Raw genomic sequence first — 25,092 nt, 5'->3', positions numbered from 1 at the left:
CCAGCAACACATTTGGTGTACCTAAGGACTAAGCAGGACCGTATGCACCCAAAGTACATACAATCATAGAGGTCCCCCGTGTGAATGGAGAGCCTGGATCAATCAGGTTCGTCTTTCTAACGGGGACCTTTATACATGTGTTGATATACACAAAGAGCCCCTTCTCACGTGCTGAATAGGTGGGTGGCAGAACAGCATGGATACTAGGAGCAAGGGAAGTGAAGGGCAGGGTCACACATTCCTCATTTGGGGCATCATCTGAACCCCACTGTGGTTACAATTAAGATGAATTAGGATTAATCTGACATTAGGCTTTTGAACTATAAACATTTCTACTTTGGTTACTCTTTTCCCAAGTGATTTCCACATCTATGCCCACTACCAGACATTTTAATCAAGACTGTGTCTGCTCTACAAGTGAAGACCATTTAGTGCTCATGAATTTCCCTCAGGTACCTTGGATACTTTAGATGTATGTGGGAATGCTAGGGATTGCAAACCAAGAATTCTCAGTGGCCTCATGAATCTTTGGCACTTAGCATTAAGCAAGTATAGCTTAACAATCAACCAAGGTCTGTAGCATAGATATATAGTAGGTTAAGTCAAATCATTCTGGTTGCTTTGAAGGCTGAAGAACGAGATCAAATGAAGTAAAAAGGCACAGAATTATTGACGTTAGCCAGAAACCCACTGCTTAACCTTATAGCAGAGAAAGTAGGGTGTTCCAGCACATATAGACAACAGAAAGGTGTGAGAGCTCTTAACAGAAGTAGGTGGGGGCTGAGTCTCCACTATCCCTTCTCCTCCCAGTTTGATCTAAGATACACCTATTTTTTTGCTAGAGCTTACATAATTTTTTTCTATGAGCCATAGGAGGTTAGAACCCAGATACCTAATATTGGAGGTAGCCTCCATTTAGAAATATACAGTGGTCATTAATGGTAAAACAAAATTGTATCCATACATTGCATCTCTTCTGGAAGGTGTTTTGCTGGATCTGGGCCCTGCTCTACTGTCCCTTTTGTATGATTTCTTGAATATTTTACTCTGGATATGGTAAGTTTCCCATAAATGAAGACCTTTGAGGAATAGATATAGCAAAAATGTTACTTTTATATAAAAAAAATATTTTAAAAAAATGCTTGTAAATATCTGTTCAGGTAAATATTCTTGAAATTAAGGTGTGAAGGATGTGTAATAGACTTCACTGTTTTTTTGTTTATCTTAACACATTGGACTAGAGTTAACTCCAAACTTTGACCTTCCAAAGATGCTCCTATGACTTTCCTCTTCTGCCCCCAAGGTCTGTTGATGTGTTTTCTAAATATCCTAATGGCTTGGTCCTACTTAGAAGATGATATTTAATATAGATGCATCACATGTGAACAGTTCCAATGATGTTTGATCCAATATGAAAAAGTGCTGCACATTTGAGCATCATTTTTCCCTATACACACTAAGATCACAAATTTATCTGTACCACAAAAGGTGTAAAACATGTTTGTCTCCTTTAAACTTTTTTCCCCCTCAAACATATTAAATCTCATTTGGTTGCATTTTCTGATGTAATTCATTTGGTCTGCACACAACATGCAAAATACCACTTCATATTTATTTCTTTGCCAAGAAATTAATAGTCACAGTGATTAAGTGAAAGTAATTTAAATTGAACTAGCATGTAATGACTTACCCTAACATGCTCGTGTATCACTTGAGAGTTCCATTTGATGGACACTGAAATCAATGAACAAAGTAACCCATTTAAGATAAGGATCAAGTCCCTGAGATCCAATGCAATGCTTACACACTGCTTAGATGAAATAAAGGACAATGCAAACTAATTATCCATACAGTATTACAATGGGTGATTTTTAAAATAATAGATTGACATAAAAGGCAAGGCCAGAATTCAATTTAAACATTTATCATGTTCCATGCTTTGCAGCAGCCAGTATGAAGCATGCTATGGTGCAATTTAGAGATAAAGTGTGTGTGGGGGGGCAACACCCTTGCACAGATCCCACAGAACTCTATAGAGCTTTGTTCCACCATCACCCCTGGTATGCTTTCAGACAGTACAATGAGCCATGACAGAGAAGGAGGCCTGCATCTCACATTCAGGCCATCCTTTTTGAGTGATTAAAGTTATGCTCCAAAACATGAGTAACTATGCAGAGATGTCATGTTGGATAGGGATAAGGTCCTATACAGGTGCCACTTTTTCAGGAATGGCCTGTTACACAGTGTTCTATGGAAGAAGTATCTCTTTACTGAGATACTGACTCACCCAGAAGTGGCTTCTTCAAAAGCAGGGACATGATACAGAATAAGGTGCTGACTGAACCATCTGCTTCCCATACACCCTGTTTTTCTTGGGGAAAACAGCTGGTACCAACATAGCCTAAGGGGGGTGGAGAATCACCTTCAAACAGCCTTGCATTTTCTTCAAGGCTTGTTTAATTAAGAACTTCAGCACAGAGCCCTCTGCATTGCATGGTGTCTTCGACACTTGTCAGACAGTCAGATAAAGTCAGTCAATACAAAATGACAGACAGGAAACTGGCCTGTGCTTGGCGAGCAAAACAAAGTGCACTTAGGCTTAGCCAAACAAGCCCTTCCAGAGCTTTGAAAGGTTAGCGCAAATTTAAATGCCCTTTCCCCTTAGAGCTCTGGCATTTCAAGAAATGCAAGTCAAATGAACTTCTCCTGAATTGTTACAGGCACGCTTCCTGATTTGTTCGAAAGGCATCTGCAGTCCAAACTCTATCCCGGGAACTCGAAGTCAAATTATGGCACGAGGCCCCTAGCTTGTAAAGGATAAGCATCCACTGGGGGGTGGGGGTGGAAATCCAACCATTCTCTCGAATGCCTTGGTATATTAGCATAACTGAATTGCAACAGTGAAGCAGCAGTGTGATTTACATCCCAGTATAAAGCACTTGCAATCAGGCATTTGCCTGTCATGTAGGCATAATATTGCTGAGTAATCTCCTGTTTTGTTTCTATTGTCTGTTGAGATGCCCCATCCTTAGAAATTCTGTGGTGCTCCAATATCTCATGTGAAAGATCTGCATAACAGCTGGATTTCTGGTCCTTTGGTTCAATGCTATTCAAGGCATCAGTACATAACTGCAGGCACAAGCTGCAAACATAATTGGTAACTATACCTGTACAAATGCAACCAGCTAGGTGGATATAGACTGCAAGAAGTGATGCTACCCTCTATAGATGCACCTTTTTCCACCCCCAAAAACTTAACTGGCATTGCCCTCTGTCACCTTTGTTGTTTATATTCTCATTGGAAATTCTATTAACAGAAATAAGGGAAGAGAAAGAGGTCAAAGGGATAACATTGGGGGAAGAGATATTCAAAATTAGAGCTTTTGCAGACGATATTTTGATAACTACTGAAAATCCAGGGATAAGTATTGTCAAAGTAATAGAAATAATAGAGGAGTTTGGAAAAGTATCTGGCTTCAAATTAAATGTGAAGAAAACTAAGCTTATGGTAAAAAAACATGCAAGAGAATGAACAAAAAGAATTACAAGAAAAGATTGGGTTGGAGATTGTTAGAAAAGCAAAATATTTGGGTATAGAATTAACGATGAAAAATATCAATCTGTTTAAGAACAATTATGAAAAAATTTGGAGAGGGGTAAAAAAAGATTTTGAATCATGGAATAGATTGCAATTATCGTTATGGGGTAGGGTATCTATAATTAAAATGAATGTTCTATCAAGATTGCTTTACCTATTCCAAACAATACCAATTATAAATAATGAAAATTGTTTCGAAGAGTGGAGGAAAGATGTAACCAAATTTATCTGGCAAGGAAAGAAACCGATCGAAGCCCATGCAATCAAAAAATTGAATTCATAGAATCATAGAATCATAGAGTTGGAAGAGACCACAAGGGCCATCCAGTCCAACCCCCTGCCAAGCAGGAAACACCATCAAAGCATTCCTGACAGATGGCTGTCAAGCCTCTGCTTAAAGACCTCCAAAGAAGGAGGCTCCACCACACTCCTTGGCAGCAAATTCCACTGCCGAACAGCTCTCACGGTTCATTGGTTCGAGAACCAATTGGTCAACTTATAATCAATTAATAGAATATGATCAAGGGAAGTTAAAATTAAAATCATATGAGGAATTAAAGATTTACAAAATAGATAGGTGGCAATTTTTACAATTAAAAAGTATCGTTAATGCAGATCACAAGAAAGGCTTTTCAAAGGAAAACACTAGATTTGATAAGGTAGTAATCCAATGCAATAAGAAATTATTATCCAATACGTATAATTTGTTACTGGATTGGGATTTAATGGAAGTGGAGGTAAAAGAATGATAAAATGGTCCAGAGATTTTGGTCGGGTAATTCATTTGGAGCAGTGGGGAAATTTTTTGGAAAGATGACATAAGATTTACAGACTCATACACTATCAAAGAAAATTTTATAAAAAAATATTTCACAGATGGTACCTAACACCTGTGAAGTTGGCTAAAATATATCAATTAAAATAAAACCTCTGTTGGAGGTGTAATAAGGAACCAGGAACAACTCTACACATGTGGTGGCTCTGCGAGAAAGTTAAGAACTTCTGGTTGATGATACATGAAGAGATGAAAAAGTTACTGAAACTATCAATAACTAAGAAACCGGAACAAAATAAAATAAAAAATTCTTTCCAGTAGCACCTTAGAGACCAACTAAGTTTGTTCTTGGTATGAGCTTTCGTGTGCATGCACACTTCTTCAGATACACTGAAACGGAAGTCACCAGACCCTTAAATATAGTGAGGGAGTGGGGAGGGGTATTACGCAGAAGGGTGGTGGGAATGGGTGATCAGCTGATAGGTGTGGAAAACCTGTTCTCAAAGTAGCTGTCTTAATACAAAGAAATTTCAGAAATAGACTGGAAAGAGAAGTGGCTGAATTGCAACTAATCACCAAACTTAAAACCATGGAGAAACCTGGTCTGAACAAAGACATTGGATTCTTATCTCATTATACATGCTAAAGCTATCTTTAGCCATCTCACCCCTTGCCTTTCCCTGCAAGACCAATTGCAGCCGTTAAGAGTCGCCAACAGGTTTTCCACACCTATCAGCTGATCACCCATTCCCACCACCCTTCTGACTAATACCCGTCCCCACTCCCTCACTATATTTAAGGGTCTGGTGACTTCTGTTTCAGTGTATCTGAAGAAGTGTGCATGCACACGAAAGCTCATACCAAGAACAAACTTAGTTGGTCTCTAAGGTGCTACTGGAAAGAATTTTTTATTTTATTTTGTTTTGACTATGGCAGACCAACATGGCTACCCACCTGTAAGAAACCGGAAGCGTATCTACTTGGATTAATGAATGATGAAATACCAAGAGGGAAGAGAAGAATTTTTCTTTATGTGAGCACGGCCGTCAGAGTTGTATTAGCCATGAAATGGAAAGCCCAAAATGTTCCAACGAAAGAAGAATGGATTTGTAAAGTAAATGAATATTTAACATTGGCCTAATTAACAGCAGTAATAAGAAACCAATCAAATCAAAAATTTAAAAATGAATGGAAGTGTTATGAGGAATATTTGGCAAAACATTGCTCAAAGAAAGACATGCTGCCGTGCCTGGATTAAAATATGAGGCTTAAAGGGAATAGATTTAGTAATGATGTAAAGAGTAAATAATAAGTCGTAAGAAGTAACTGAATGCACAAATGTCTACAAATATTTTACAAAAATAGCGAAATTAAGGAAACCGGATTGGAAGTGGAGGGAAGTTAGAAGGGTAGATTTGGTGGTGGGATAAAAGGACAAATGTTATGCATTATGTATTATGTATTACGGTGATATATTGTAACGCGAGATGTGATAAAACGCAAAAAAAAAAGCTTAACTGGCATTCTTTGACACGCAAGGCAGTGCATAGTCCTCAACTACACTTTGCAAGTATAGCAATTAATACTGGGTGAATAATTCAGCATCCCAAGAATCTCAGTTTTATTTTTATAAATCCAAGTAGCTAGCCCTTAAGGTCTGACATATAGCCATGTGTGGATAATGCCTGATTATTTCACTTAGGGAAGGAAGCTTGAGCAACATTTCCAATTTCAAACCTGCTTAAGCTCAGTTCAAATGCAGCTTCTGAATTTATGTATGACTACAACCATAGCATTGCTTTCTGACCCTCAGCAGCATACATAGCACAGAATAATCCGTGATGCACGTTAATTCAATAAATCACTTTATTATAGCTGTACTAGCACATTCCAGTTTTAGCCACAAAAGAAAATGTGTTCAACAATGAATACCTTAACTCCTGGAGGTGCCAACCCCTCTTCAATTATGTCTAAATACATAAAACTGCTTGGATTCATCTATTGCTTCCATCTGTTCTTGTAGTGCTCGACTGAATTTTTGCAATGTTCTATTCTCAGTGCAAAAGAATGCTGTTTTGAAGGGTGCAAAGAGACCCACCACCACCACCACAGCACATCTGCCTTCAGCTAGTCTGCCATTCTTGCACCTGTTTGCTACCATTATTCGGTTGATATATTGCTGCACTGCATTGGTGTCCTTTTTTTTTTTTTTTTACATTGTCCACATTCTTTTTTTCAGCACGAAGCTGTGAATTGAGTCCACGTGCTGATGAATATTAAAAGGTTCTTTTAAAAAACCAACACCCATGCACTAATGTGCATAAATGGCTGGCTTTAATAACTGCTGAAGAATTAAAAGACATTGATGCACATGTAAGAAAATTCCATTAAAGGAGGCTTTTAAAGTCCTGTTGCTGGGCACAAATGACTAGACTTCCAACTCCCAAATGACACGTTCATGGCTTTCAAGTGCCTCCCTATCACCAAACATGGGTGAGGAAGCAACTTTCTAGATACACAGACATTTCAGAAACTTCCCAGTTTGGTTCAGCACTTCTCTCACTGTTGGACTGCAAATTGGAACCTTCTTGGGGGCAGGCTGTGGCAGGTACTATTCCTTTTTTTGCTTACGCTATAAAGTACCCTGAAGAGCTGGGGCAGTAGCTCAGGTTTACAGTATAGTACTTGCCCAGGAGTGCATGTGTGGTGTGTTACCTAAAGACAGGACTCCTCATAACTCTATAGCCCCAGGTCTGTGCTGTTGCCACGTAGCCCTTTCTGCAAGATCCGGTACTTGAGGCTCAGACTCTGTGATAGCAGATGCCAGGTTAATTTGAGAGCTCTCGTTTGCACTTTAATGGGGCTGCACTTGACTGCTTGCCAAAGCAACGTCCTGAAGGTTTATTGCCACTGGCCCAGGAGGACTCACTCTTCATCCCGGGCATGAATGTGTCCATTAGTTTGCCATGAAACACAAGCCTAGAAATAGCATCGGGGAAAAGCCCATGGGAAATTCAAGTGGCTGCAGTCTCGGCGGTCGACAGAGTTATGAAAATGAAAAGTAACGACAAGGATTCCTCCTGACCATGACTTTAATTTAGAGTGCGTGAGGTGAACTCAAGGACAGACTTGCCAGTTGTCCTTGCGAGTTAGCTTGAGCATACTTTAAGGAACTAGGAAGCCTACAATTCTAAAATATTGGGCAGTGAGACGATGGCAAGTGTCCCATTTCTTCTTATGCTAACACAAACACTTCAAACAAATAATATTTCCACTATTGCAATTACATGTGACAAATAGGTCATAGTTTCAAAGCCCCAGGGTACTGTGCGTTCCGTTAAAAGTATGACCTCCACATTTACAAAGACAGTATGGGAAAATTGCCACAAATTAGTCTATAATCCCCCAAAGTATGGTACGTTCTGATTACTTGCCTTCAGGATAATTTCCCTCTTCACCAATTATTAGCCTCACGGATGACTGCTAAGATTTACCAGCCATTAAAAGATAGACATGATTTACAAGAGTTTTGAACAGAATCCAAAGCTAACGCCCTCTTTTTATTTGGTAAGAAGCACTACATTTACCAGGGACTCCATCTTTCCATAACAGCAATGTGGCTGACTCACATTATGGGGTGGCTACATAAATAATTTGTATGTTCTCAGGATAAGCCTTGCATAAATTCACAAATTAGGGGTTTCCCTGGGTTAATCCATCTAGCAGGCAGACAAGGGAGTCATTCAAGGATACCTCTTTAAGTTACTTCCATGAGCTAAACCATGTGCTACATATTGCCACCCAGCCGTAAATTTGGAACCTGGAATGCACAGGATCTTCTCTGAGCCTTCCCTTACTCCCCCTGTATCTGTTATGGCCCCTCTTAGAACAAAACTCTGCTTGTTCCTTCCCCGGAGAAAACGCATGCTGTCAGCATGTGGATGGAGGCTACATTATAGCATTTAAGTAACTGGAACTGACTTTAGACGCCATGCCAAGTGTAAGGAAATAACTGGTTCTTATTTTTTTATTCTGATGCAACCTATTTGTATTACCCACTTTATCTTCTTGAGTCCTTTAATAAAAAAAACCCAAGAAGAGCCCTGAAAGATCATGCTAAAGGCCCATCTAGTTGTTCTCACTGGCCAACCAAATGCCTAAGGGAAGCACATGAGCTCTCCCCACCTGAGATTCCCAGTACAGTACTGGCATTCAGAGCTGCATACTGCCTCCAGCAAACCTTGAATTAGAACTCTGGAGCTGACTAGTTTGCTAGTTATGGTTTCTATTTCATCCACTTGCCTAACCAGTTGTCCATGCTCCAAGCATTTAGAAAGAGATAATAGGAAAGCACAGATCAAGTTCTTGCCTGGTCAAACCAGAGGGTTTGCTAAAAATTCTTTTCTACTTTCAGATGGATTTCTGCAGTTCTGAAGCACCTCCTGACAAGGGAGCAGCAAAGCAAAAAGAGAGGCAGAGAGGGAATTGGGGAAAGAGAGAGAGAGAATATACCTCTCAGAAGACTGGGGGACAGACTTTAGAGATTTTTCAAGCATGCTAACAAAACATCCCCTGCAGGCCAAGCATCCTTAAATGTCTGTTGCTTAGTTTCCATTTGGCTACAATAAGGAACAAAAGTTTATATGTGGCATTTTGTAAACTGACACTAACAACAGAGCTCCACAATACCAGGATATTTGTTCCAGAATACCAGGATATTTGTAACTTTTATTGTTGTGGGTCGCAGTTTTCACCTTATTAACAGAATTTTATAAAACTTCTCAGATAAAATGTTAATGTGAGTACCAGTGTCCAATTTAAATGAGATAAATGTCTCATTCACCTGCACCTACTCTTTATCGCAAGTCCCTTTTGCTTCATCCACATATAACTATTGATCTAAAGTGTGTTCAGCACATGCACTGGACTTTTACATAAGACCTATACAGTCTTATGTTGATGTAATTGGATTCTAAATGCAAACCCAAAAATTATTAATAATAATCAGACTTACATCCCACCTTGTCTTCAAAGAGTTCATAATGACATACACTAAAGTAACTCATTTTGTCCTTACAACAATCCTGTCAGATGTTCTGGACTGGCAGATAATGATGTTCTGAGGCCATATACCAGGCTTTGTGACTGAGGCCAACCATGGCACCCTATCCACTAGGCAACACAACCTGTCTATGCTTCTTTCTCCCTCGGGAGTTCCCACTTCAGAGCTAGTGAAACTGCTGCTGTGAATTTGCCACGCATGCTGCATGAAAGAGCCAACGGAATAATATTTATTAGCCATTATAATTCAAATGGCCCAATTTGTCACTGAATGCATTGTTATTAGCAATTCTGGCAATGCAATGTAGATGGGAAAGTCTCACAAAATGCAATAGATCAGATTTCTTCGTTTTTAAATATTATGCCCTTGAGCCTGAATCAGAAGAGCAGGGGACAGGGGAGGGAGGAATAGGAAGGCTAGTGATAAATTACTTATCTAAGCACAGGAGTTGGTTGGCTCTCCTCTAACAACCAGAAATTGCTCCCAAAAAGCCATATTTGATGAGAGGCAGAATTAATGTTTGTTTCCCCTCTCCAATTTCTACTACATAAAAATAGAAGACAGGGTCACAAATGGAATACAAAGGGACATTTGTAAATCAGAGTGAAGGAAGAAGGGGAAAAATCCCCCAAGGATAACATGGTGATATTTTTAGTGCTTGCCTAGAATTTCCCTCAAGAAGAAAAACACACATTTAAAAATGAACACACTAAAATGTTGCATCCAATACCATTGCCCACCCTACTATGGAACCAAATGCACTGAGTGGGGTCCTTGAAGCATCACCCAAGTTGAAGTGTGTTTCTGTGAGTAGTTCTTGCATGGCTAGGAAAACATTAAAATGCCCAGCTGCTTCTGTGGAGGCCAACTGTGTGGGTCTCCTAAGGAAATCAGCAAGGGATTGATTCCATGCTCAGGTAGACCCATGTCATTATCTTCCACTGACTTGGTTGGATCATTTAAATTCTACCTCAGCCATATGAGAAAAGTCAGGGCCATCTCGGTGCACGAGCAGGACTAGTGGACTAGCAGTTGTCCTCCCAATGGTGCAACTACACAACCCATCCAAATTGCAGCAACTACACCCCACCACACACGACTGCTGTACCTAGAATAATGTTTCAATATCAATATTCTGCACCTACTTTTGAAGTTTACATTTAATGAAGCTATCCATAAACAAGAATGCCCATTTGGATAGCCTAGGTTGTTGGTCTGGAAATGACTTCCCTGAGAAATACGGTACCTCTTCTGTGAAGTTCTAATAATACCGACATGCTACTGTGATTTCAAACCAACCAGAGATTTCAAAGCACCCTTTAAGGTCAGAAATCCAGGAGGAGGAGGAGGAGGAGCAACAACAACAGCAGTAACAACAACAGAAAGAGTCCAGGTGAATTAGACCAGAGGCCTACCTGACCCAACATCCTACCACCCACAGTGGTCAGATAAATGCCCATATGAAGCCTACAATACTAGCTCTCTCCTGCAGTTGTTTCCCAGCAATGGGCATTCAGAGACAAGCTGCGTCTGATCCTGGAGGCACTTCATAGCCATTGTGACTACTAGCTGCTGATAGCTATATCATTGGCAGGCTCTGAGCTCTTAAATTTGAGTGGCACCCTGTGCGATGCTGAAATTTGGTGACCCCCGTCTCTCATGCTCCATTCTACAACATTGTTGTGGTGTCCCTGCAGAGTGGCGCCCAGTGCTGTTGCACCAATCTCACAATCCTAAAACTGTATTCAGCTTTATCTTGCATTCATTTGCCTAATCCCCTTTTAAAGTCATCTGGGATGCTGGCCACTTCCACATCTTACGGTAGTGAATTCTCTACTTTTAACTATCCACTGTGTGAAGTACTTTCTCTTGTCTGCCCCCAAATCTCCTATCATTCAGTTTCTTTGGTTGCCCCTGGATTCTGATATTACGAAAGAAGGATAAATCCATAATTAAACATGTCACATGCATTCTTAACTAACATGTTCTCTATTATTTGTGGGAAACAGCAGTGATACCCATTGGGGTCAATCTTGCTGACAGCTTTATATCTAGACAGGATCATGCTGGCGACATGACCTGGAAGCTGTACGCCGGCTTCCTCAACCAGTAAAGCGAGATGAGCGACGCAACCCCAGAATCGTCCGTGACTGGACCTAACAGTCAGTGGTCCCTTTACCTTTACCTAGACAGGATCATAGGTGAACAAAATCTCCTTCCTGCCCTCAGGGAGTTATATCCTTTCCTTCTCAGTATGCTATGGGGTTTAGCCTTCAGTGTGAACTCAAAGCGTTATTGCTGAAACCCAAGTTCAATTTCAGTAACCAAAAGATATGGAGAAGTGTGTGCCTGTTCCATTCTCTTTTGGTGATAAGTTGTGCAAATAAGTATGCTATGGAAGGCATTCCAACACAGAACTGTGAGAGAGGCTCTAGATGTGAATTTCTTTTGAAGATCAAAACTTGAAGATCCTCAAGACATTTGTTATTAGCCCCTTGGTCACTGGAGCCACTGAAACCAAACCTATATTGCGGTTGGTAGGGCTGTATGGAATATAAATCAGCCTCCACAATTTTCCTTTGTCATTGATGTATGTGACTCAACCTGCCCTTCAGTACAGTTGTTTCCTATGCATCTTTCTTTTTAAGGGCATTGGTGACTGTTTCCTTAAGTCATTCCAGAAGCTTTCTCTGGGTCCTCTGATGTGGTTCAAAAGACTCAGACAGCCTGGGTTAAATACATTAAAAATAATTATAATATCAAAACATTTATGTACTGCTTGGTTAGAATTAAAACTGTACATTGCATACAGTAAAAGAATAAGGAAACAACCCCTAGCAATTGTGTTACTTCAGCAATATTTCATAAATGACAAGAAAGTTATTGGGGCATTTTGCTTCTCCATCCATACTTCAGTAGAATTTCAGAATTCTACTGCCAAACACTAGCTTTCCACCTCTGCAAAGAAAGCAAACGGCAACTTCTTTCAACCGTCACAACATCCCTCATATTTTCACTCTTTTAATAGTAGACATCAGACAGGATATTCAGATATAGTTGAGGAAACAAATGACATTCATTCATTCATTTATATTTCTTGCTTTTCCATCCTACTTTTTTCTCCAAGGAACTCTAAGTGGTGCCCATGGTTCTCCCACTGCACAGTTAATCCCCACAACAACCCTGTGATGTAAATTAGGCTGTGAAGCAGTCACTGAACCAAAACCACCCAGTGAGTGGGGCCTTGAACCCTGGTCTAACAGGTCCTAGTCCAACAATCTTAACCACTACACCAGGCTAGCTCCCTTATACCACACTGGCATCCGCGTCTTTCTCAGAGGTTACAGTGGTCAGCTTGCATTCCACAGCACCTCTTCCCCTTTAAAATATCTCAGGGGGTTTCTCCAGCCAAACAGACTTTGCATTGCTCTAATAGATGGTGGTATAGAATGGAAGTGGAGCACAAGAGAGTGCAGATTTGGAATTTCTTTCAGTGCAAGAGCCAGAGTGCCAGGATAACTGACAGATCTTCCTTGCTCTGGAAAATGAATGAGGCTTTCAAGTTTATTTGTGACATATTCGCATAATGGAAGTCAAAGAAGGAGGAAAACAATGAAGCAGAGGCTGAACACATCTTTCCTTTCCTTTGACGGGGTAGCTATTTGGCACAAGCAGTTTAAATAGTAAAACACAAAACAATATTTGCAGGATTTTTTGCAATTCCAGTTGAAAGCTAAAGCTTGCATATCTGCTTGTCTAAAGGAATATTGGCAAGAACAGGGTGCAGTTTGTTTACCAGGCAGGAAAGGCTCTTGAAATGTGCCTCATAGGAAGTAAGTAACGAGGTTTTCAGTGCATAATAGACTATGAAGGATGGCTTCCATTGAGGCATTCCTTCAACGGGAACAACAGGTTACTGTATAAGCAGCATCTTTCATTAAATTTTATTCTATAAGTTTCACCTTACCATTTTTCCAGACTTCTCTCTGCAATCCATAGTCCTTTTGGCATCTCCCCTAATCCCTATCCCATATAATCACCAGCCTTAATTGCTAAGGCAGAGGTCTTTCATTCACTTATATTATCCAACTCTGAGAAGCTTAGTGTATAAAACTTATTCCCTGCCCCAGATATTTCAGGGCATCAACATTTCTAGACAAAACTGCCTTATGCTCACAAGACATCTGCACTCAGGCTTTCAGAAGCCCCCTGGGTTTTCAAATCAAGGAGACTCCCCACAATGAAATCATCTTAAGAGTCAGTAAATAGCACACCATGTAATGAGAAAATGTGAGAAGTGGCCCTGGACACAAAACATAACTTCTGCTTGGCTGGAAAGGGAGCTGTTTATAATTCCTTCACAATCTGTGAGTTGAAATGAGGACAGAGTCCTTTGTGAAGGTACAGTGGATTTGCCCTTATTTTGCTGGTGGTGAGTGTGTGACCTGTAATGTGCTCCTCTGCATTAAAAAAAAAAACCTAAAATGAAATTGTATGTCTTCTAATTTTACTCACCAACTCAGCTGGAAAATACTTATTTTACTCTCCAGCTCCCACAGTCCCCCCCCCCCACATATATATGTATGTATGTATGTATGTATGCAGCTTACCAAATGGTTGGATCTTTTGCTTGTTTGACTGTTAAATTATATACTGCCATGAATATTTATTAATTTACTCTTATGGTCCAGCCTACACAAGGCATTGGGATCATGTAATATGAATGAAAGATGCTGTTCCACCACCTGAAAGCTCATAATACAGATGCAGGAGAGTGACACTTGCTCTCAACCCAGCAAAGGGGGTGGTGGAGGAGGCAAGGGGAGGGGATCAGGAAATACACAATGAAGGGAAGCTTCACAGACACTTAACCTAGGAATTTCTGGCAGAACTCAGCAACCTGCTCAAAAGTAGCCTTCCACTTCTTACAGCCTGCTCTAAATTGAGTGCCACCCAGGTGCTCCATTGCCAGCCAATTATTCTCAGGTATATGCAGTTATCAATAATAAGGCAGAAATCTGGGAAAGGGGGAGCAGAACTGTATTGGAAAATAGGGTGAAAGTAAGCTGGATGACGGCATAGCAGTGACCCAGTGTAGCAAGCAGCCCAAAAAGAGAGGCACCACATGGTTATAGCAGGAATTCTGTAGCTTGAACCCCTGGCCTACCTGGTGGCAAGTCAGTATGTCAAGGCCACAGTCCAGGGTCAATCCACATGTCCAAAGTCCAAAGCACAGTCCCACAGAGATCCTGGAGAATCCAAACTGAGGTCCCTCAACACGGGCAGTTGAGCAGACACAGCACCTCAGCTCTGCTGCCCTTGTGTACTTTGCCTGCTGATTGCACCATCTGGGCTTGATGAGGCAAGTGAGCCTCACCTGTTCCAAGCCTACTCCAGCTAAGGAGTCACACCCCTCCTCCCAGAGCTAGCGAGCCCCACCTGGCCAGCTAGGGAGCTGGGCTGTGGGCCTTGACTGCCTCAGCCTCCGAGAGTGCCCCTCCAGCTACTCCCTATGCCTAGTTTGTGGAGACAGGTCTCCCTCTGGCTCTGGTGATGGGTCCTGCTGCTCTGGTTCTTATGCACTGGGCCCTAGCCCCTCATCTGCCACCCTGTGAGTACTTCCTACATCAACCTCTCTTTCCCCACTCCGCAGCTTGCCCTGGTGTTTCCCAGTCCCAGCTACATCCCTCACCAGGATCCTCTTCCTTCACTTCCTCCTCCCCATAGTCCTGCTAGTTCATAACACTCTGCTAAGTCCATCCTTGGGGAAGACCACTACTGCAGACATAATCCAGACTGAGGAGGACCCCAAACCCCCAAGCATAACCATCATTTCAGTTAGTGCCTCCTTCATCACAGGATTTAAATATACAAAACTGTCCTGAAAGTATTTGACTGAAGGTTCAGTTCTTTCTTTAAGAAAAAAACAGCAACAACCCTAACGTGGAATTCAACATCATGCCAAGGTGATAATTCTGTCAATCACCTCTCTCCCCACGCCCACCTCCTGACCCTTCTGAGCAGATTTGGGGAGGGGACAGAAGGGAGGGAATGCCCTAAAATTGAAGTCTAAACCAGAAGAACTTCAGGGCACAATACAAATAGTCAGGAAATGGACCTCAAAGGTAGCATGTACAAAGAAGAAAGGTAGTCAAAGCACAACAAACCAAAGATCATGCGTTCCAGAAATACTGCTGAAAATCTAGGCTGAAGATTGTTGTTACTGACATACCTGAGGGGTGAAATTCATTCAATCAATCAATCAATCAGCCACTGTTTGTGTCCTTATCTCCTTCTACACCACAATACAGGGTGATACGGGGAGCTAGATTATTGCATAAAAACGTTCGCTACAAAAACAGAAGAAAGAGTGAATGCCTTCTGTTGCCACGAGCCTTTGTTTGTTCATTAATCCCTACTCACTACGGGAAGGTTTATTTGACATCCTAATGGTTCCAAAGCAGAAAGAAAATACCCCAAATATTGGGAGTTAGGCAGTGGGAGAAGATATCGTTTTAGGAAATAACAGAGTCATTTCCATAAGTTCTTTAACTTTATTCCTTCAGTCTGGGGAAAATTAGTCTGGCCGGGGGTTTTCTTCTTCGGGAAGCTGGTATAATTCTAAGACACAGATGGCTGATGATCTAAATGTGTAATAACATCTTTGAAGTCATCCTAAGGCAAAAAAGCACTTGTGACAAGCATTAGTTGCTGAAACAAATTCCACTTAATTAAGAAACGAAGGCTGCAGTGAAAGACACCCTGGCTTGTCTACCGAATTAACTGTTACAAATGTTGCTGGGGGTTGTGCTTTGCAACAGCTCTTAATGGTAAAGGACAGGAAGCCTTTGAGGAATTTCTTAAGTACCCAGTGCATCCTTCCTAACTTTGTTGACTTTCATTATGTATATCCAAGTTTGTAGATGGAAGTCAATATTGCTATTGTTGCAGCAGACGTCTGGAGGGTCTACTTGTAATCAGAATAGGCAGCAGAGATCCAAAGCAGCTATATCCACATTCTTTTTCTTTCAATACAATGGAACAGGTTAAGTAGGCTGGTGAACACCTTCAGTTTTAGCCAGGGCTTTTTTTTCAGCCAGAACTCTAAGAGTTCCAGCGCCTCTCAGGTGGGTGACACCGCCATTCTAAGAGGTGCTCCTGGTAAGTTAAAGCACCTCTTTTTCTAGAAAAATAGTACTGGTTTTAGCTAATATTGTTTTGATCCTCAGATTGTTTGCTTCAGATCTCAGTTTCTGAGGTGCACAGCCCAAACCTACAAATTATTTGACCACAAGATAAGGGACTTGACGCCCTCCAAGTGCTCTTGAAGTCCAAATGTCATTAGCACCAGCAAAAATGACCAAAGGTCAGGGATGATTTAAAAATATTTTTTCCCCTAATTTTTATTTATTTATTCATTTGTTCCCTTTCACACTGAGAGAAAGGTCCCAAAGCATTTTATAGTGTAAAAGACATTAAAATTGTACATAAAACAAGATGATGGAAGCTGTAGCTCCAAAACATTGGGAGAGTGAAAGGTTCCTTATCCCTGCACCAGGTACTTGAATGTGGGTGACTTTGGTTTCACTATAGTCAAGTGGCACAACTCAGTACAGATACAGGTAGGTAGCCGTGTTGGTCTGCCATAGTCAAAGCAAAAAATAAAAATAAAAAATTCCTTCCAGTAGCACCTTAGAGACCAACTAAGTTTGTTCTTGGTATGAGCTTTCGTTTGCATGCAAAGCTCATACCAATAACAAACTTAGTTGGTCTCTAAGGTGCTACTGGAAGGAATTTTTTATTTTATTTTGCTTTAACTCAGTACAGAGTTAGGCATCATTGAACCCATAGAAATTAGTGTGCTGGACTGCAGCCAAAAGGTTTTATTTCGCTCCTGCTACCTAATGTCTTATTCTCAAGAATAATCGTATGTTTCATCTTAACATTTCCTCTAATTTTGTTTGGTCTGCTTTGTTTGAGAGATGCCTAAATAAGTCTCTTTGCTTAAACTGCCAAAGTGGAAAGCACTGTGTGTCTGGATTTGGGCTACTTGAATCAGTTAAACTGGATGGATTCCAAAATTCCTAGCCACAATACAACACAGAATTAGGTGCTCAATAGGGCCTTTTGTCTCTAGTTATGCTGTCTTGCAATGGCTGTTTTTATGCATCTATTGTCAGTATTTTAAAAATGTATGCCGTGCCTAATGTCTTAATTACAGCATTTTTTGGACCATGTAAATCATGCCTATAGTAGCCTCATTAACCCCAGCTCTGGTCATTTAGAGCTCCTCTTCCTCTGTGCCGCTTTCTCTAATATGCATGCAAGCAAGCTTGAGGGAAACAGTCAAAGGACAGGCTGGTGGAAGCAGATGGTTCAGTATTCACTGTCTCCCATACGGTGGTAAAGCCATTCAAGAGGAAATAACGCATTGAGTCAATGTGTTCAGGCTGAAATGAATGATGTCAAAAAATATTGGCGTAAAGCATAGTCAATTTTCATTCCGATCTTAGAGATCAGAGTTTGGTTTTATACATGTGCACACACACACATGTGCAAACTTTGCACACTGCCCCTGCCCCAAATGTCCTTGGCCCCACTGAATCCACCCTTGACCCACTTTGAATAGGAAGGTCCAAAGGTGGATTCTACCTTCCACATGATGAGGAATCCTGATAAGCCTCTCCTCTTCCCTGAGGGGAGGGGTTATGAGCGGGAATCGCTTCCCATGCTCGCAGAGGTGTGTGGTTGGAACCCCTGCGTCACAGGAGTCCTGGGCCCGCATCATGCCCCCCAGCCAGCCAATCCAGATGGGTGAGGGGCGTAGTTTAGCTGCAGTTAAACGGCCACGGGCCCACGAGCTCTTCCTTGTTTTGTTCCTGCTTCCTCAGATCACCCGCCTGCCCTCCCTCTAAGTTTTGCTTCAGCACCTGACCTTGCTATGGACCTCAGTTATTCACCTGTTAAAGGGGCCCGGTAGGATTTTTTTTCCCCACTTGGCAGATTGGTATCAGCCACTTGGTTTTTTGCCTACCTCATAGCAAATTGTCACAACTTTGTAAGGTTTGGCAGTTAGGCATTGGAAGATGTGTTGTGTGTTGGAGGGGAGGTTGCGGCCATCACCTACCCCTCCCCTTGAAGGGTATTCTGTCGGTCGTGGTTCCTGTCCAATGCCCAGGTGGTGGCTAGGGCCATGGCATGACCCTCCGGTGACTCTAGGGGAGAGCTTCCAGTTGATTTGCATCAACAAGCTCCCCCTACAGGTTGTTAACCCTTGTGTGACTCCCTCCACAACAGGCAGGAGTCAAGTACAGTCGGATCAGATCCAATGCCTAAGCCAATACCACTCACATCTGTAACCAATAAAGTTGTAGCTTTTTTTAGCCCATTAACCTAAATTACTTGTGTCCATGTGCCTTATTTCATCACAAAGTGGGGAGCCTCGACTCACAAATGGAGGTTGTGGGAAGGCTTCTAAGTGCATTCAGCTATGGACTTGTGTACATACGTTGCTCTCACTGCAAAATTAAGGGGTCAGATGGATCCTGGGAGATATTAGCTATTGCATACTTATCCTTAAAAAAAGAAAAGTAAAGCTGAGATAGGATAATAAGAAGCTCAGGGATCAATACTCTGTGTTGCCAGTTGAAAGTAGAATGGTTGAAGGAAACTTTTACCAGATTCTGTAGTGAGTCACTGCCAACCACTTGAGAAGTACGGTAGGGCTTACTCAGGAATCAGGATTGCTGGCAGGATCTATCTGATTCTGTAAGAAGTCAGATTTCCTTATGTTTCGTAGCTCAAGCAATAAATGTTCCTACATTCCACATATATTTTAAACAACTGGGAACATATCTCCTTATGGGAGTGCCTGGGTCAAGATAAATTTTGAAAAGGTGATACATTCAACCTTCTCCTTTTCTACCAGTCCAAGAAGTCAGACATTCATTCTTGTATTGTCTGTGCCATTTTCAACAGTGACACTGGTGAACACGCAGCAGACATATATGCCATTTGAAAAGTGATTCAGCCCTTTGCCAGCATTAGTCACAACTCAACTACTAAGATGAGATACATTCTCATTGATTATTAATTTAAGCAATTTATTGCAATTAGCAATAACTCTCATGAGTAACTGCATTAATAGGGAAACTACTCATAACCTAAGGGGGCCCTGGACAGCATATTGAACTAACTTCCTGGAGGAAAATGGAATGTCAATTCGTATCCACCAGCTCTGGAGCCAACATTTCTGATGGTCACGTGCTTTGACTTAATCTGCTCTTGCAGTCACATTCCAACAGTGCAGTTATCCTTTTGGAAAGATGACAGCATTGAAGCCACTGAATCATCCTCCAGTTTATGCCCAGAAGTTTCTCCCTCCCACAAAGCCCCACCCCAAGAAGCTAGCTGGCACAATTGATTGGCTCCCTGTGTAAGGCATGAGCACAGCTGGGTGGCACACAGCTCAGCAAGCCACCACCACCACAGGCACAAAAGGGCGACACAATAAGTGGGGATCCAGAACATATATGAAAAGTATATTTTGTCTGCACGACAACACATTGCATCCAGTCACATTGAGAGCCGGTCTGGTGTAGTGGTTAAGAGTGGTAGACTCATAATCTGGTGAACCAGGTTCGCGTCTCTGCTCCTCCACATGCAGCTGCTGGGTGACCTTGGGCTAGTCACACTTCTTTGAAGTCTCTCAGCCCCACTCACCTCACAAAGTGTTTGTTGTGGGGGAGGAAGGGAAAGGAGAATGTTAGCCGCTTTGAGACTCCTTCTGGTAGTGATAAAGGGGATATCTAATCCAAACTCTTCTTCTTCATCATCATCCAATAAAATACACTAAAAGGCTTGTTTGTTTGTTTTTACACCTTCACTATGGCCAAGAGCTTGCGTAGATGATACAACAGCAGAGGACATTAATGAATTGCCAGCAGTGAAATTGTGAATGTAAGGATGGGTTGGTAGCCTCCTAAGCATTGGATAGCAGAAGCAATAGCAAATCTCCTGATGACGCCACTTTCCATCACCCAAACAAATCGCTGTATCATCCCTGACTATGAACTAAAGCACAATCACACTATTAGACTATTTTGAACATACTGTTAAGAAATCCTAAGTGCTCTGCAACTCTCATGTTTAGGGAGACAAGAAAAAGTCACATTTGTTTAAATTAAAACCCTGGTTATTTTGCAGTCTACCAATTGCTCTAGGAGGGCAGAATGAATGAATGCTTAATTGGCATTTAGAAAACCAACTGTACATGCTATGGCAATGCACCAAAACAGGTAGAAGATATGAGCCATGTGACAGTGATTGGATTTTCCCACGCATCTCTGAAGGTTTGCCCCCACCCTGTGCACCATCCCTCTTGAATTTTGGTTTTAACAAATTAAATTAAATTTATTTCTTAAATTAATTATGGAATGGGGTGTGCATACTCGGTGTCACTGATATATTGTGTTTTATCAATATGTAAATGTACTCCTGTTCATTGGTAAAACACAACCCCCTAAATAGTCTTGATACAACTATAATAGACGCATCTAGATTCCTTTTTCCGGTGCTTTATTGTGCATGTGCATGTTGGTAATGCAGAGAGAGTTAGAGACATTAATGTGCATGCTTAAACTCTGTGTTTAAACTATGGAACTCACTCTTACAAGATATAGTGATGACCACAAACTTGAATGACTTAAAAGGAGGATCCATAAAGGATAAGGATACCAGTAATCCTGAAACCACAGACAAATTTAATAGGCCCCATAAACAGCATAAGAGGTAAGGAATGTAATACAGCCGTACCTCTGGTTACGATTGCTGCAGTTTGCGTTCGTCAAGGGATATGAATGCACCGATCACAGAAGTACCGGAACAGGTTACTTCTGGGCTCGGCAATTCGCACATGCGCAGAAGCGCCAAATGACATCACGCTCATGCGCAGAAGCGCCAAATCCCGTCGCACACATGCGCAGACACGGTGCTTCAGGTTGCGAACAGGGCTCCGGAACGGATCCCGTTCGCAACCAGAGGTACCAGTGTAGATTGAAATATGAACACAATATATTATTATAACAATAGTACATAGAAACACGTGTGAAATAGGTCAAGGACTGAGTGTGGGGGGTGATGTGCATGGGGATGTTGGGGTGAGCCTTCCATGGACACCTCCGTCTCCCATCCAGGAATGCAACATTTATGTGTTAGGCAGTTTGCCTGAAAACACCTTGAATGTAGTACTGGGTATGAATTCGGATAATTATAAGTGATTGATGGCTGAGATTTGGCTATGGAACTCGGGTTTTGCAAATTTTAAAGCTCGCTATTGTACAGCAGAGAGGTTTCCCCCTTCTCCATACCTCTTATCCTTGTAGCCCAATCATATCTGGCTGGCATTTTCTCTCATGGTGTGAAAACTATTGAACGATAATGACACGGTATAAGTAGAATATTTTCCTTTAAAATCACATCCAAAGATGGGGAGGGGAAGCTTTTGTTCAACAACACACATTGTGCCCAGTATGTTACCTTCAGCTACATCCGGTGGAAGCTTATTTTTCTCTGCTTCTCTACACGTCTGCCAATACAAGTTTCTCTCGACACTGTTCTTCAGGAATCTTCATTGCCAGGCACTCAGGCAAATGTAATACATCAGCTCAAACACAACTACATCTGTGGGAGGCAGCACACCAGGAACATGAATGCATGCACCATTTATCCTCAGCTACTGTGAAGAAAAAACAGGAAGGGAGAAATACATTATTTTAGTTGATTTGTCAAATGTGATCCCCCTCCAACTTCTTTACCTTTCAGATCCTTTCTGGTGGGATTGCTCTGGACCAATCATAGGTTTACCCAAACTCCCTGCCTGTGGAGCTCAGAAGGAAGAAAAGTGATTGCTTTGCAGGAAAGGGGGATCATTTGTTCTTTTGTTTGCTGTGGGAAAATAGGATGACTGAACTGCTGACCCTTTGATATCAGGGGCTGTGAGCAGAATTGGTTTTGTCATCTGACATTTGGGTGCCTGAACTTGGTTTATTTGAAAGGTGTGACCGAGTGACAGCTAGCAACTGTAAAAGAAAATGTATTGTCAAAATGGTTGCCCAAAACTTATGAATAGTGGTCAAACAGTCAATAGAAGCTGCCTCTGTCTATTTAATTCATAGGACTGTTACACACAGTTAAACCTATTGATTTCAGTGAACTTTAGTGCATTAAACTGTGTTGGATCATGTTTGCATGCAAAGGACTTGGGTTCAGTGCCCAGAATCTACAGGTAGGACTGGGTAATATCCCTGTCTGAATCTCTCTGGGCCTCTCCAGACATCCCTTTTTATTGCACATTTATGGTGATTTGTGCTCATGGTGACATCAGGGCAATTATACACAGTCCTGCTTTCATTACTATTTGCAAATGTTTTGGGATGGTTATGGCTATGGTTTTTGTCTCACTTTTGTTGTGCCTCCTGGGCATCAATAGTGTGACAGCACTGGGGAAACATCACATAACTACTATAAAACAGAATAAATCTACCACTAATGCACTATTATTGTGTCAAGTACATGTTGCAGAATATACCTTCAGTAAAACACCAGTCTGAGGGCAGCAGGAGAGCAGGATAGAGAGCCACTCAGTGCTGCTGGTGGTGAGCTGCATACTAGGCAATTTCCACTCTTTCTAGTGTGGGCAATTCTAGTTAATACTTTGTCAGCTGATACTTTGTCAAGACTATTGTTCCTGGGTAGGACTTTGTATACTTGTGTATAAAAGCATCCTCCCTCAACCTGGTGCCTTCTTAATGTTTTGGACTACAACTCCAGTCATCCCTTGCCTTTGGCCATGCTTGCTGTGGCTGTAGCGAATTGTAGTTCAAAACATGGGGAAGGTACTACGCTGAGGAAGCCTGATCTAAGGAGCCAGGAATACATTGCTTTAAAGCTGTGCCCCTCCGGCTGTTGCTGGACTACAACTCTCATCATGCTTCACCATGCTAGCTGGGGCTGATAGAAGTCTGCATGCTACACATCTGGAGAGCCACAGGTTTCCCACCCCCTGTTTTTAATGCCTGCTGGATTTTATGAAAAAAATATTGGTTTATCGATCCCTTCTGCTTTATGTTGTTGCTGTCACTTTTTGTAGCGTAGCATGTCATTTCAACCTTCCAACAGTTTGACTTCATCTCCAAAGACTCGCTCCTCCATTGTCTCCCAAGACAGATGGATGCCAAAAGGTAAATAAGCGATACATAAATATCTTAAAATAAATAAAATAATTCAAGGAAGAATGAAGGGCATCTTCATAAAGCACATCATCTCAAGCTTTGTTTTGAATGAGTGAGTGGATAAACTAAGAGAAGGCACAAATTATTCAAATCTGCTTAATACATAGATTATGTCAGATCATATCTTCCAAAACGAATCATATCAGGTCATATCTCTCATATATATTAGCCCATCTAACAGATGACTGTGACAATGTGTACTGTAACTATATACACACACCAAGAATGCATTTTTATAATTATGTTGTCCAGATGATTGACTCAACACTCCTTGTGAAGAGGAATGAATTGTTAATCCACTCTGGAAATTGTAGTTCGGGGGGGGGGGTGGATAGGGATCTCCTAACAACTCTCAGTGCCCTTAACAAATTACAGCTCCTGGAATTCTTGGGGGGGGGAGCCATGACTGTTTAAACTGGTATCATAAAACCTTCAATCTATGGTGTAAATGTGGCCATAGGAACACAGCTCAGATACATTCCAACATGGTCCACCCACTGGTATGGGCCACAAGCAATGAATACTATAAGTAAAGAAAATGGAGATGTGTGGAAGCTAATGTACCAAATGTGTACACTGAAAAAATCTGAATGGCCTACTTGTGTTATACAGTTCTGATCTGGACGCACTCCTATTTACCTAGAAGTAAATCCTGTGGAACTCAATGGAGTTTATATCTGAGTAGACATGTATAGCATTACATTATAAATAACTACCATTCTACTTCAAGTATTTTCAGTATTCATTCATTATTAAGTGTCAGAAGGTGATAAATACAAATGAAAACAACCGCACTGCTGCAAATTCACCTGTGATATAACTCTATATGTGTTTATTTTTCACTTCTACAATACTACTTCATCCCCTTTCCCGCCCCCAAGGCTAAGCATTAGGCTGGTCCATGTCTTGATGGATTCAGTAACCAGAATTCCATTTTTGAATCAGTCAGGTGTTACACAAAAAAAAGGTGTCCCCATGAGTACAATGAGATTGAAAACCTTGACCTTTGGTTCCACTTTAGTAGAGCAAGTCACACTACATTGACTTGATGTATGAGCACAGATGAAGGGGTTAGGAAAAATAAGGAAATTTTAGTAGATATAAATAGGATTTACAACGCTCTCATCTTTAGCAACCTGGATTTCTTTAGCTCATTGGTAATCCAGATAAATAAGGTGTTTAGATTAATCCAAAAGTGTTCTTTTCTTTTACCTTGCTTAATTTATCATCGTGCTCTCTACTCCTCCTTGGAAAAGGAGCCTTTTAAATGAAGTCATTGGAATCTATGGATTAAACCATTAAGCGGTTACCACTGTGAAGAACATACCGGGGGGGGGGGAGCATTGGCAGCTGTACTTTAGAAGCC

At 41.4% G+C, this 25,092-nt stretch overlaps 1 long non-coding RNA gene across 1 annotated transcript; it reads right to left on the bottom strand.

Annotated features, from left to right (window-relative positions):
- Positions 1–1,208: 1,208 nt before the first annotated feature.
- LOC117041367 lies at positions 1,209–21,862 on the bottom strand. The gene is made up of 2 exons (XR_004425959.1): positions 21,804–21,862; positions 1,209–1,734 (listed from the first exon to the last, which is right to left on the bottom strand). It is a non-coding gene; the product is annotated as an uncharacterized LOC117041367 (long non-coding RNA).
- Positions 21,863–25,092: the final 3,230 nt, after the last annotated feature.

Source organism: Lacerta agilis, chromosome 2 (genome assembly GCF_009819535.1).
Source record: "Lacerta agilis isolate rLacAgi1 chromosome 2, rLacAgi1.pri, whole genome shotgun sequence".
Taxonomy (NCBI): Eukaryota; Metazoa; Chordata; class Lepidosauria; order Squamata; family Lacertidae; genus Lacerta; species Lacerta agilis.
Note: the sequence above shows the minus strand (reverse complement) of the source record. Positions and strands in the feature narration are given on the sequence as shown.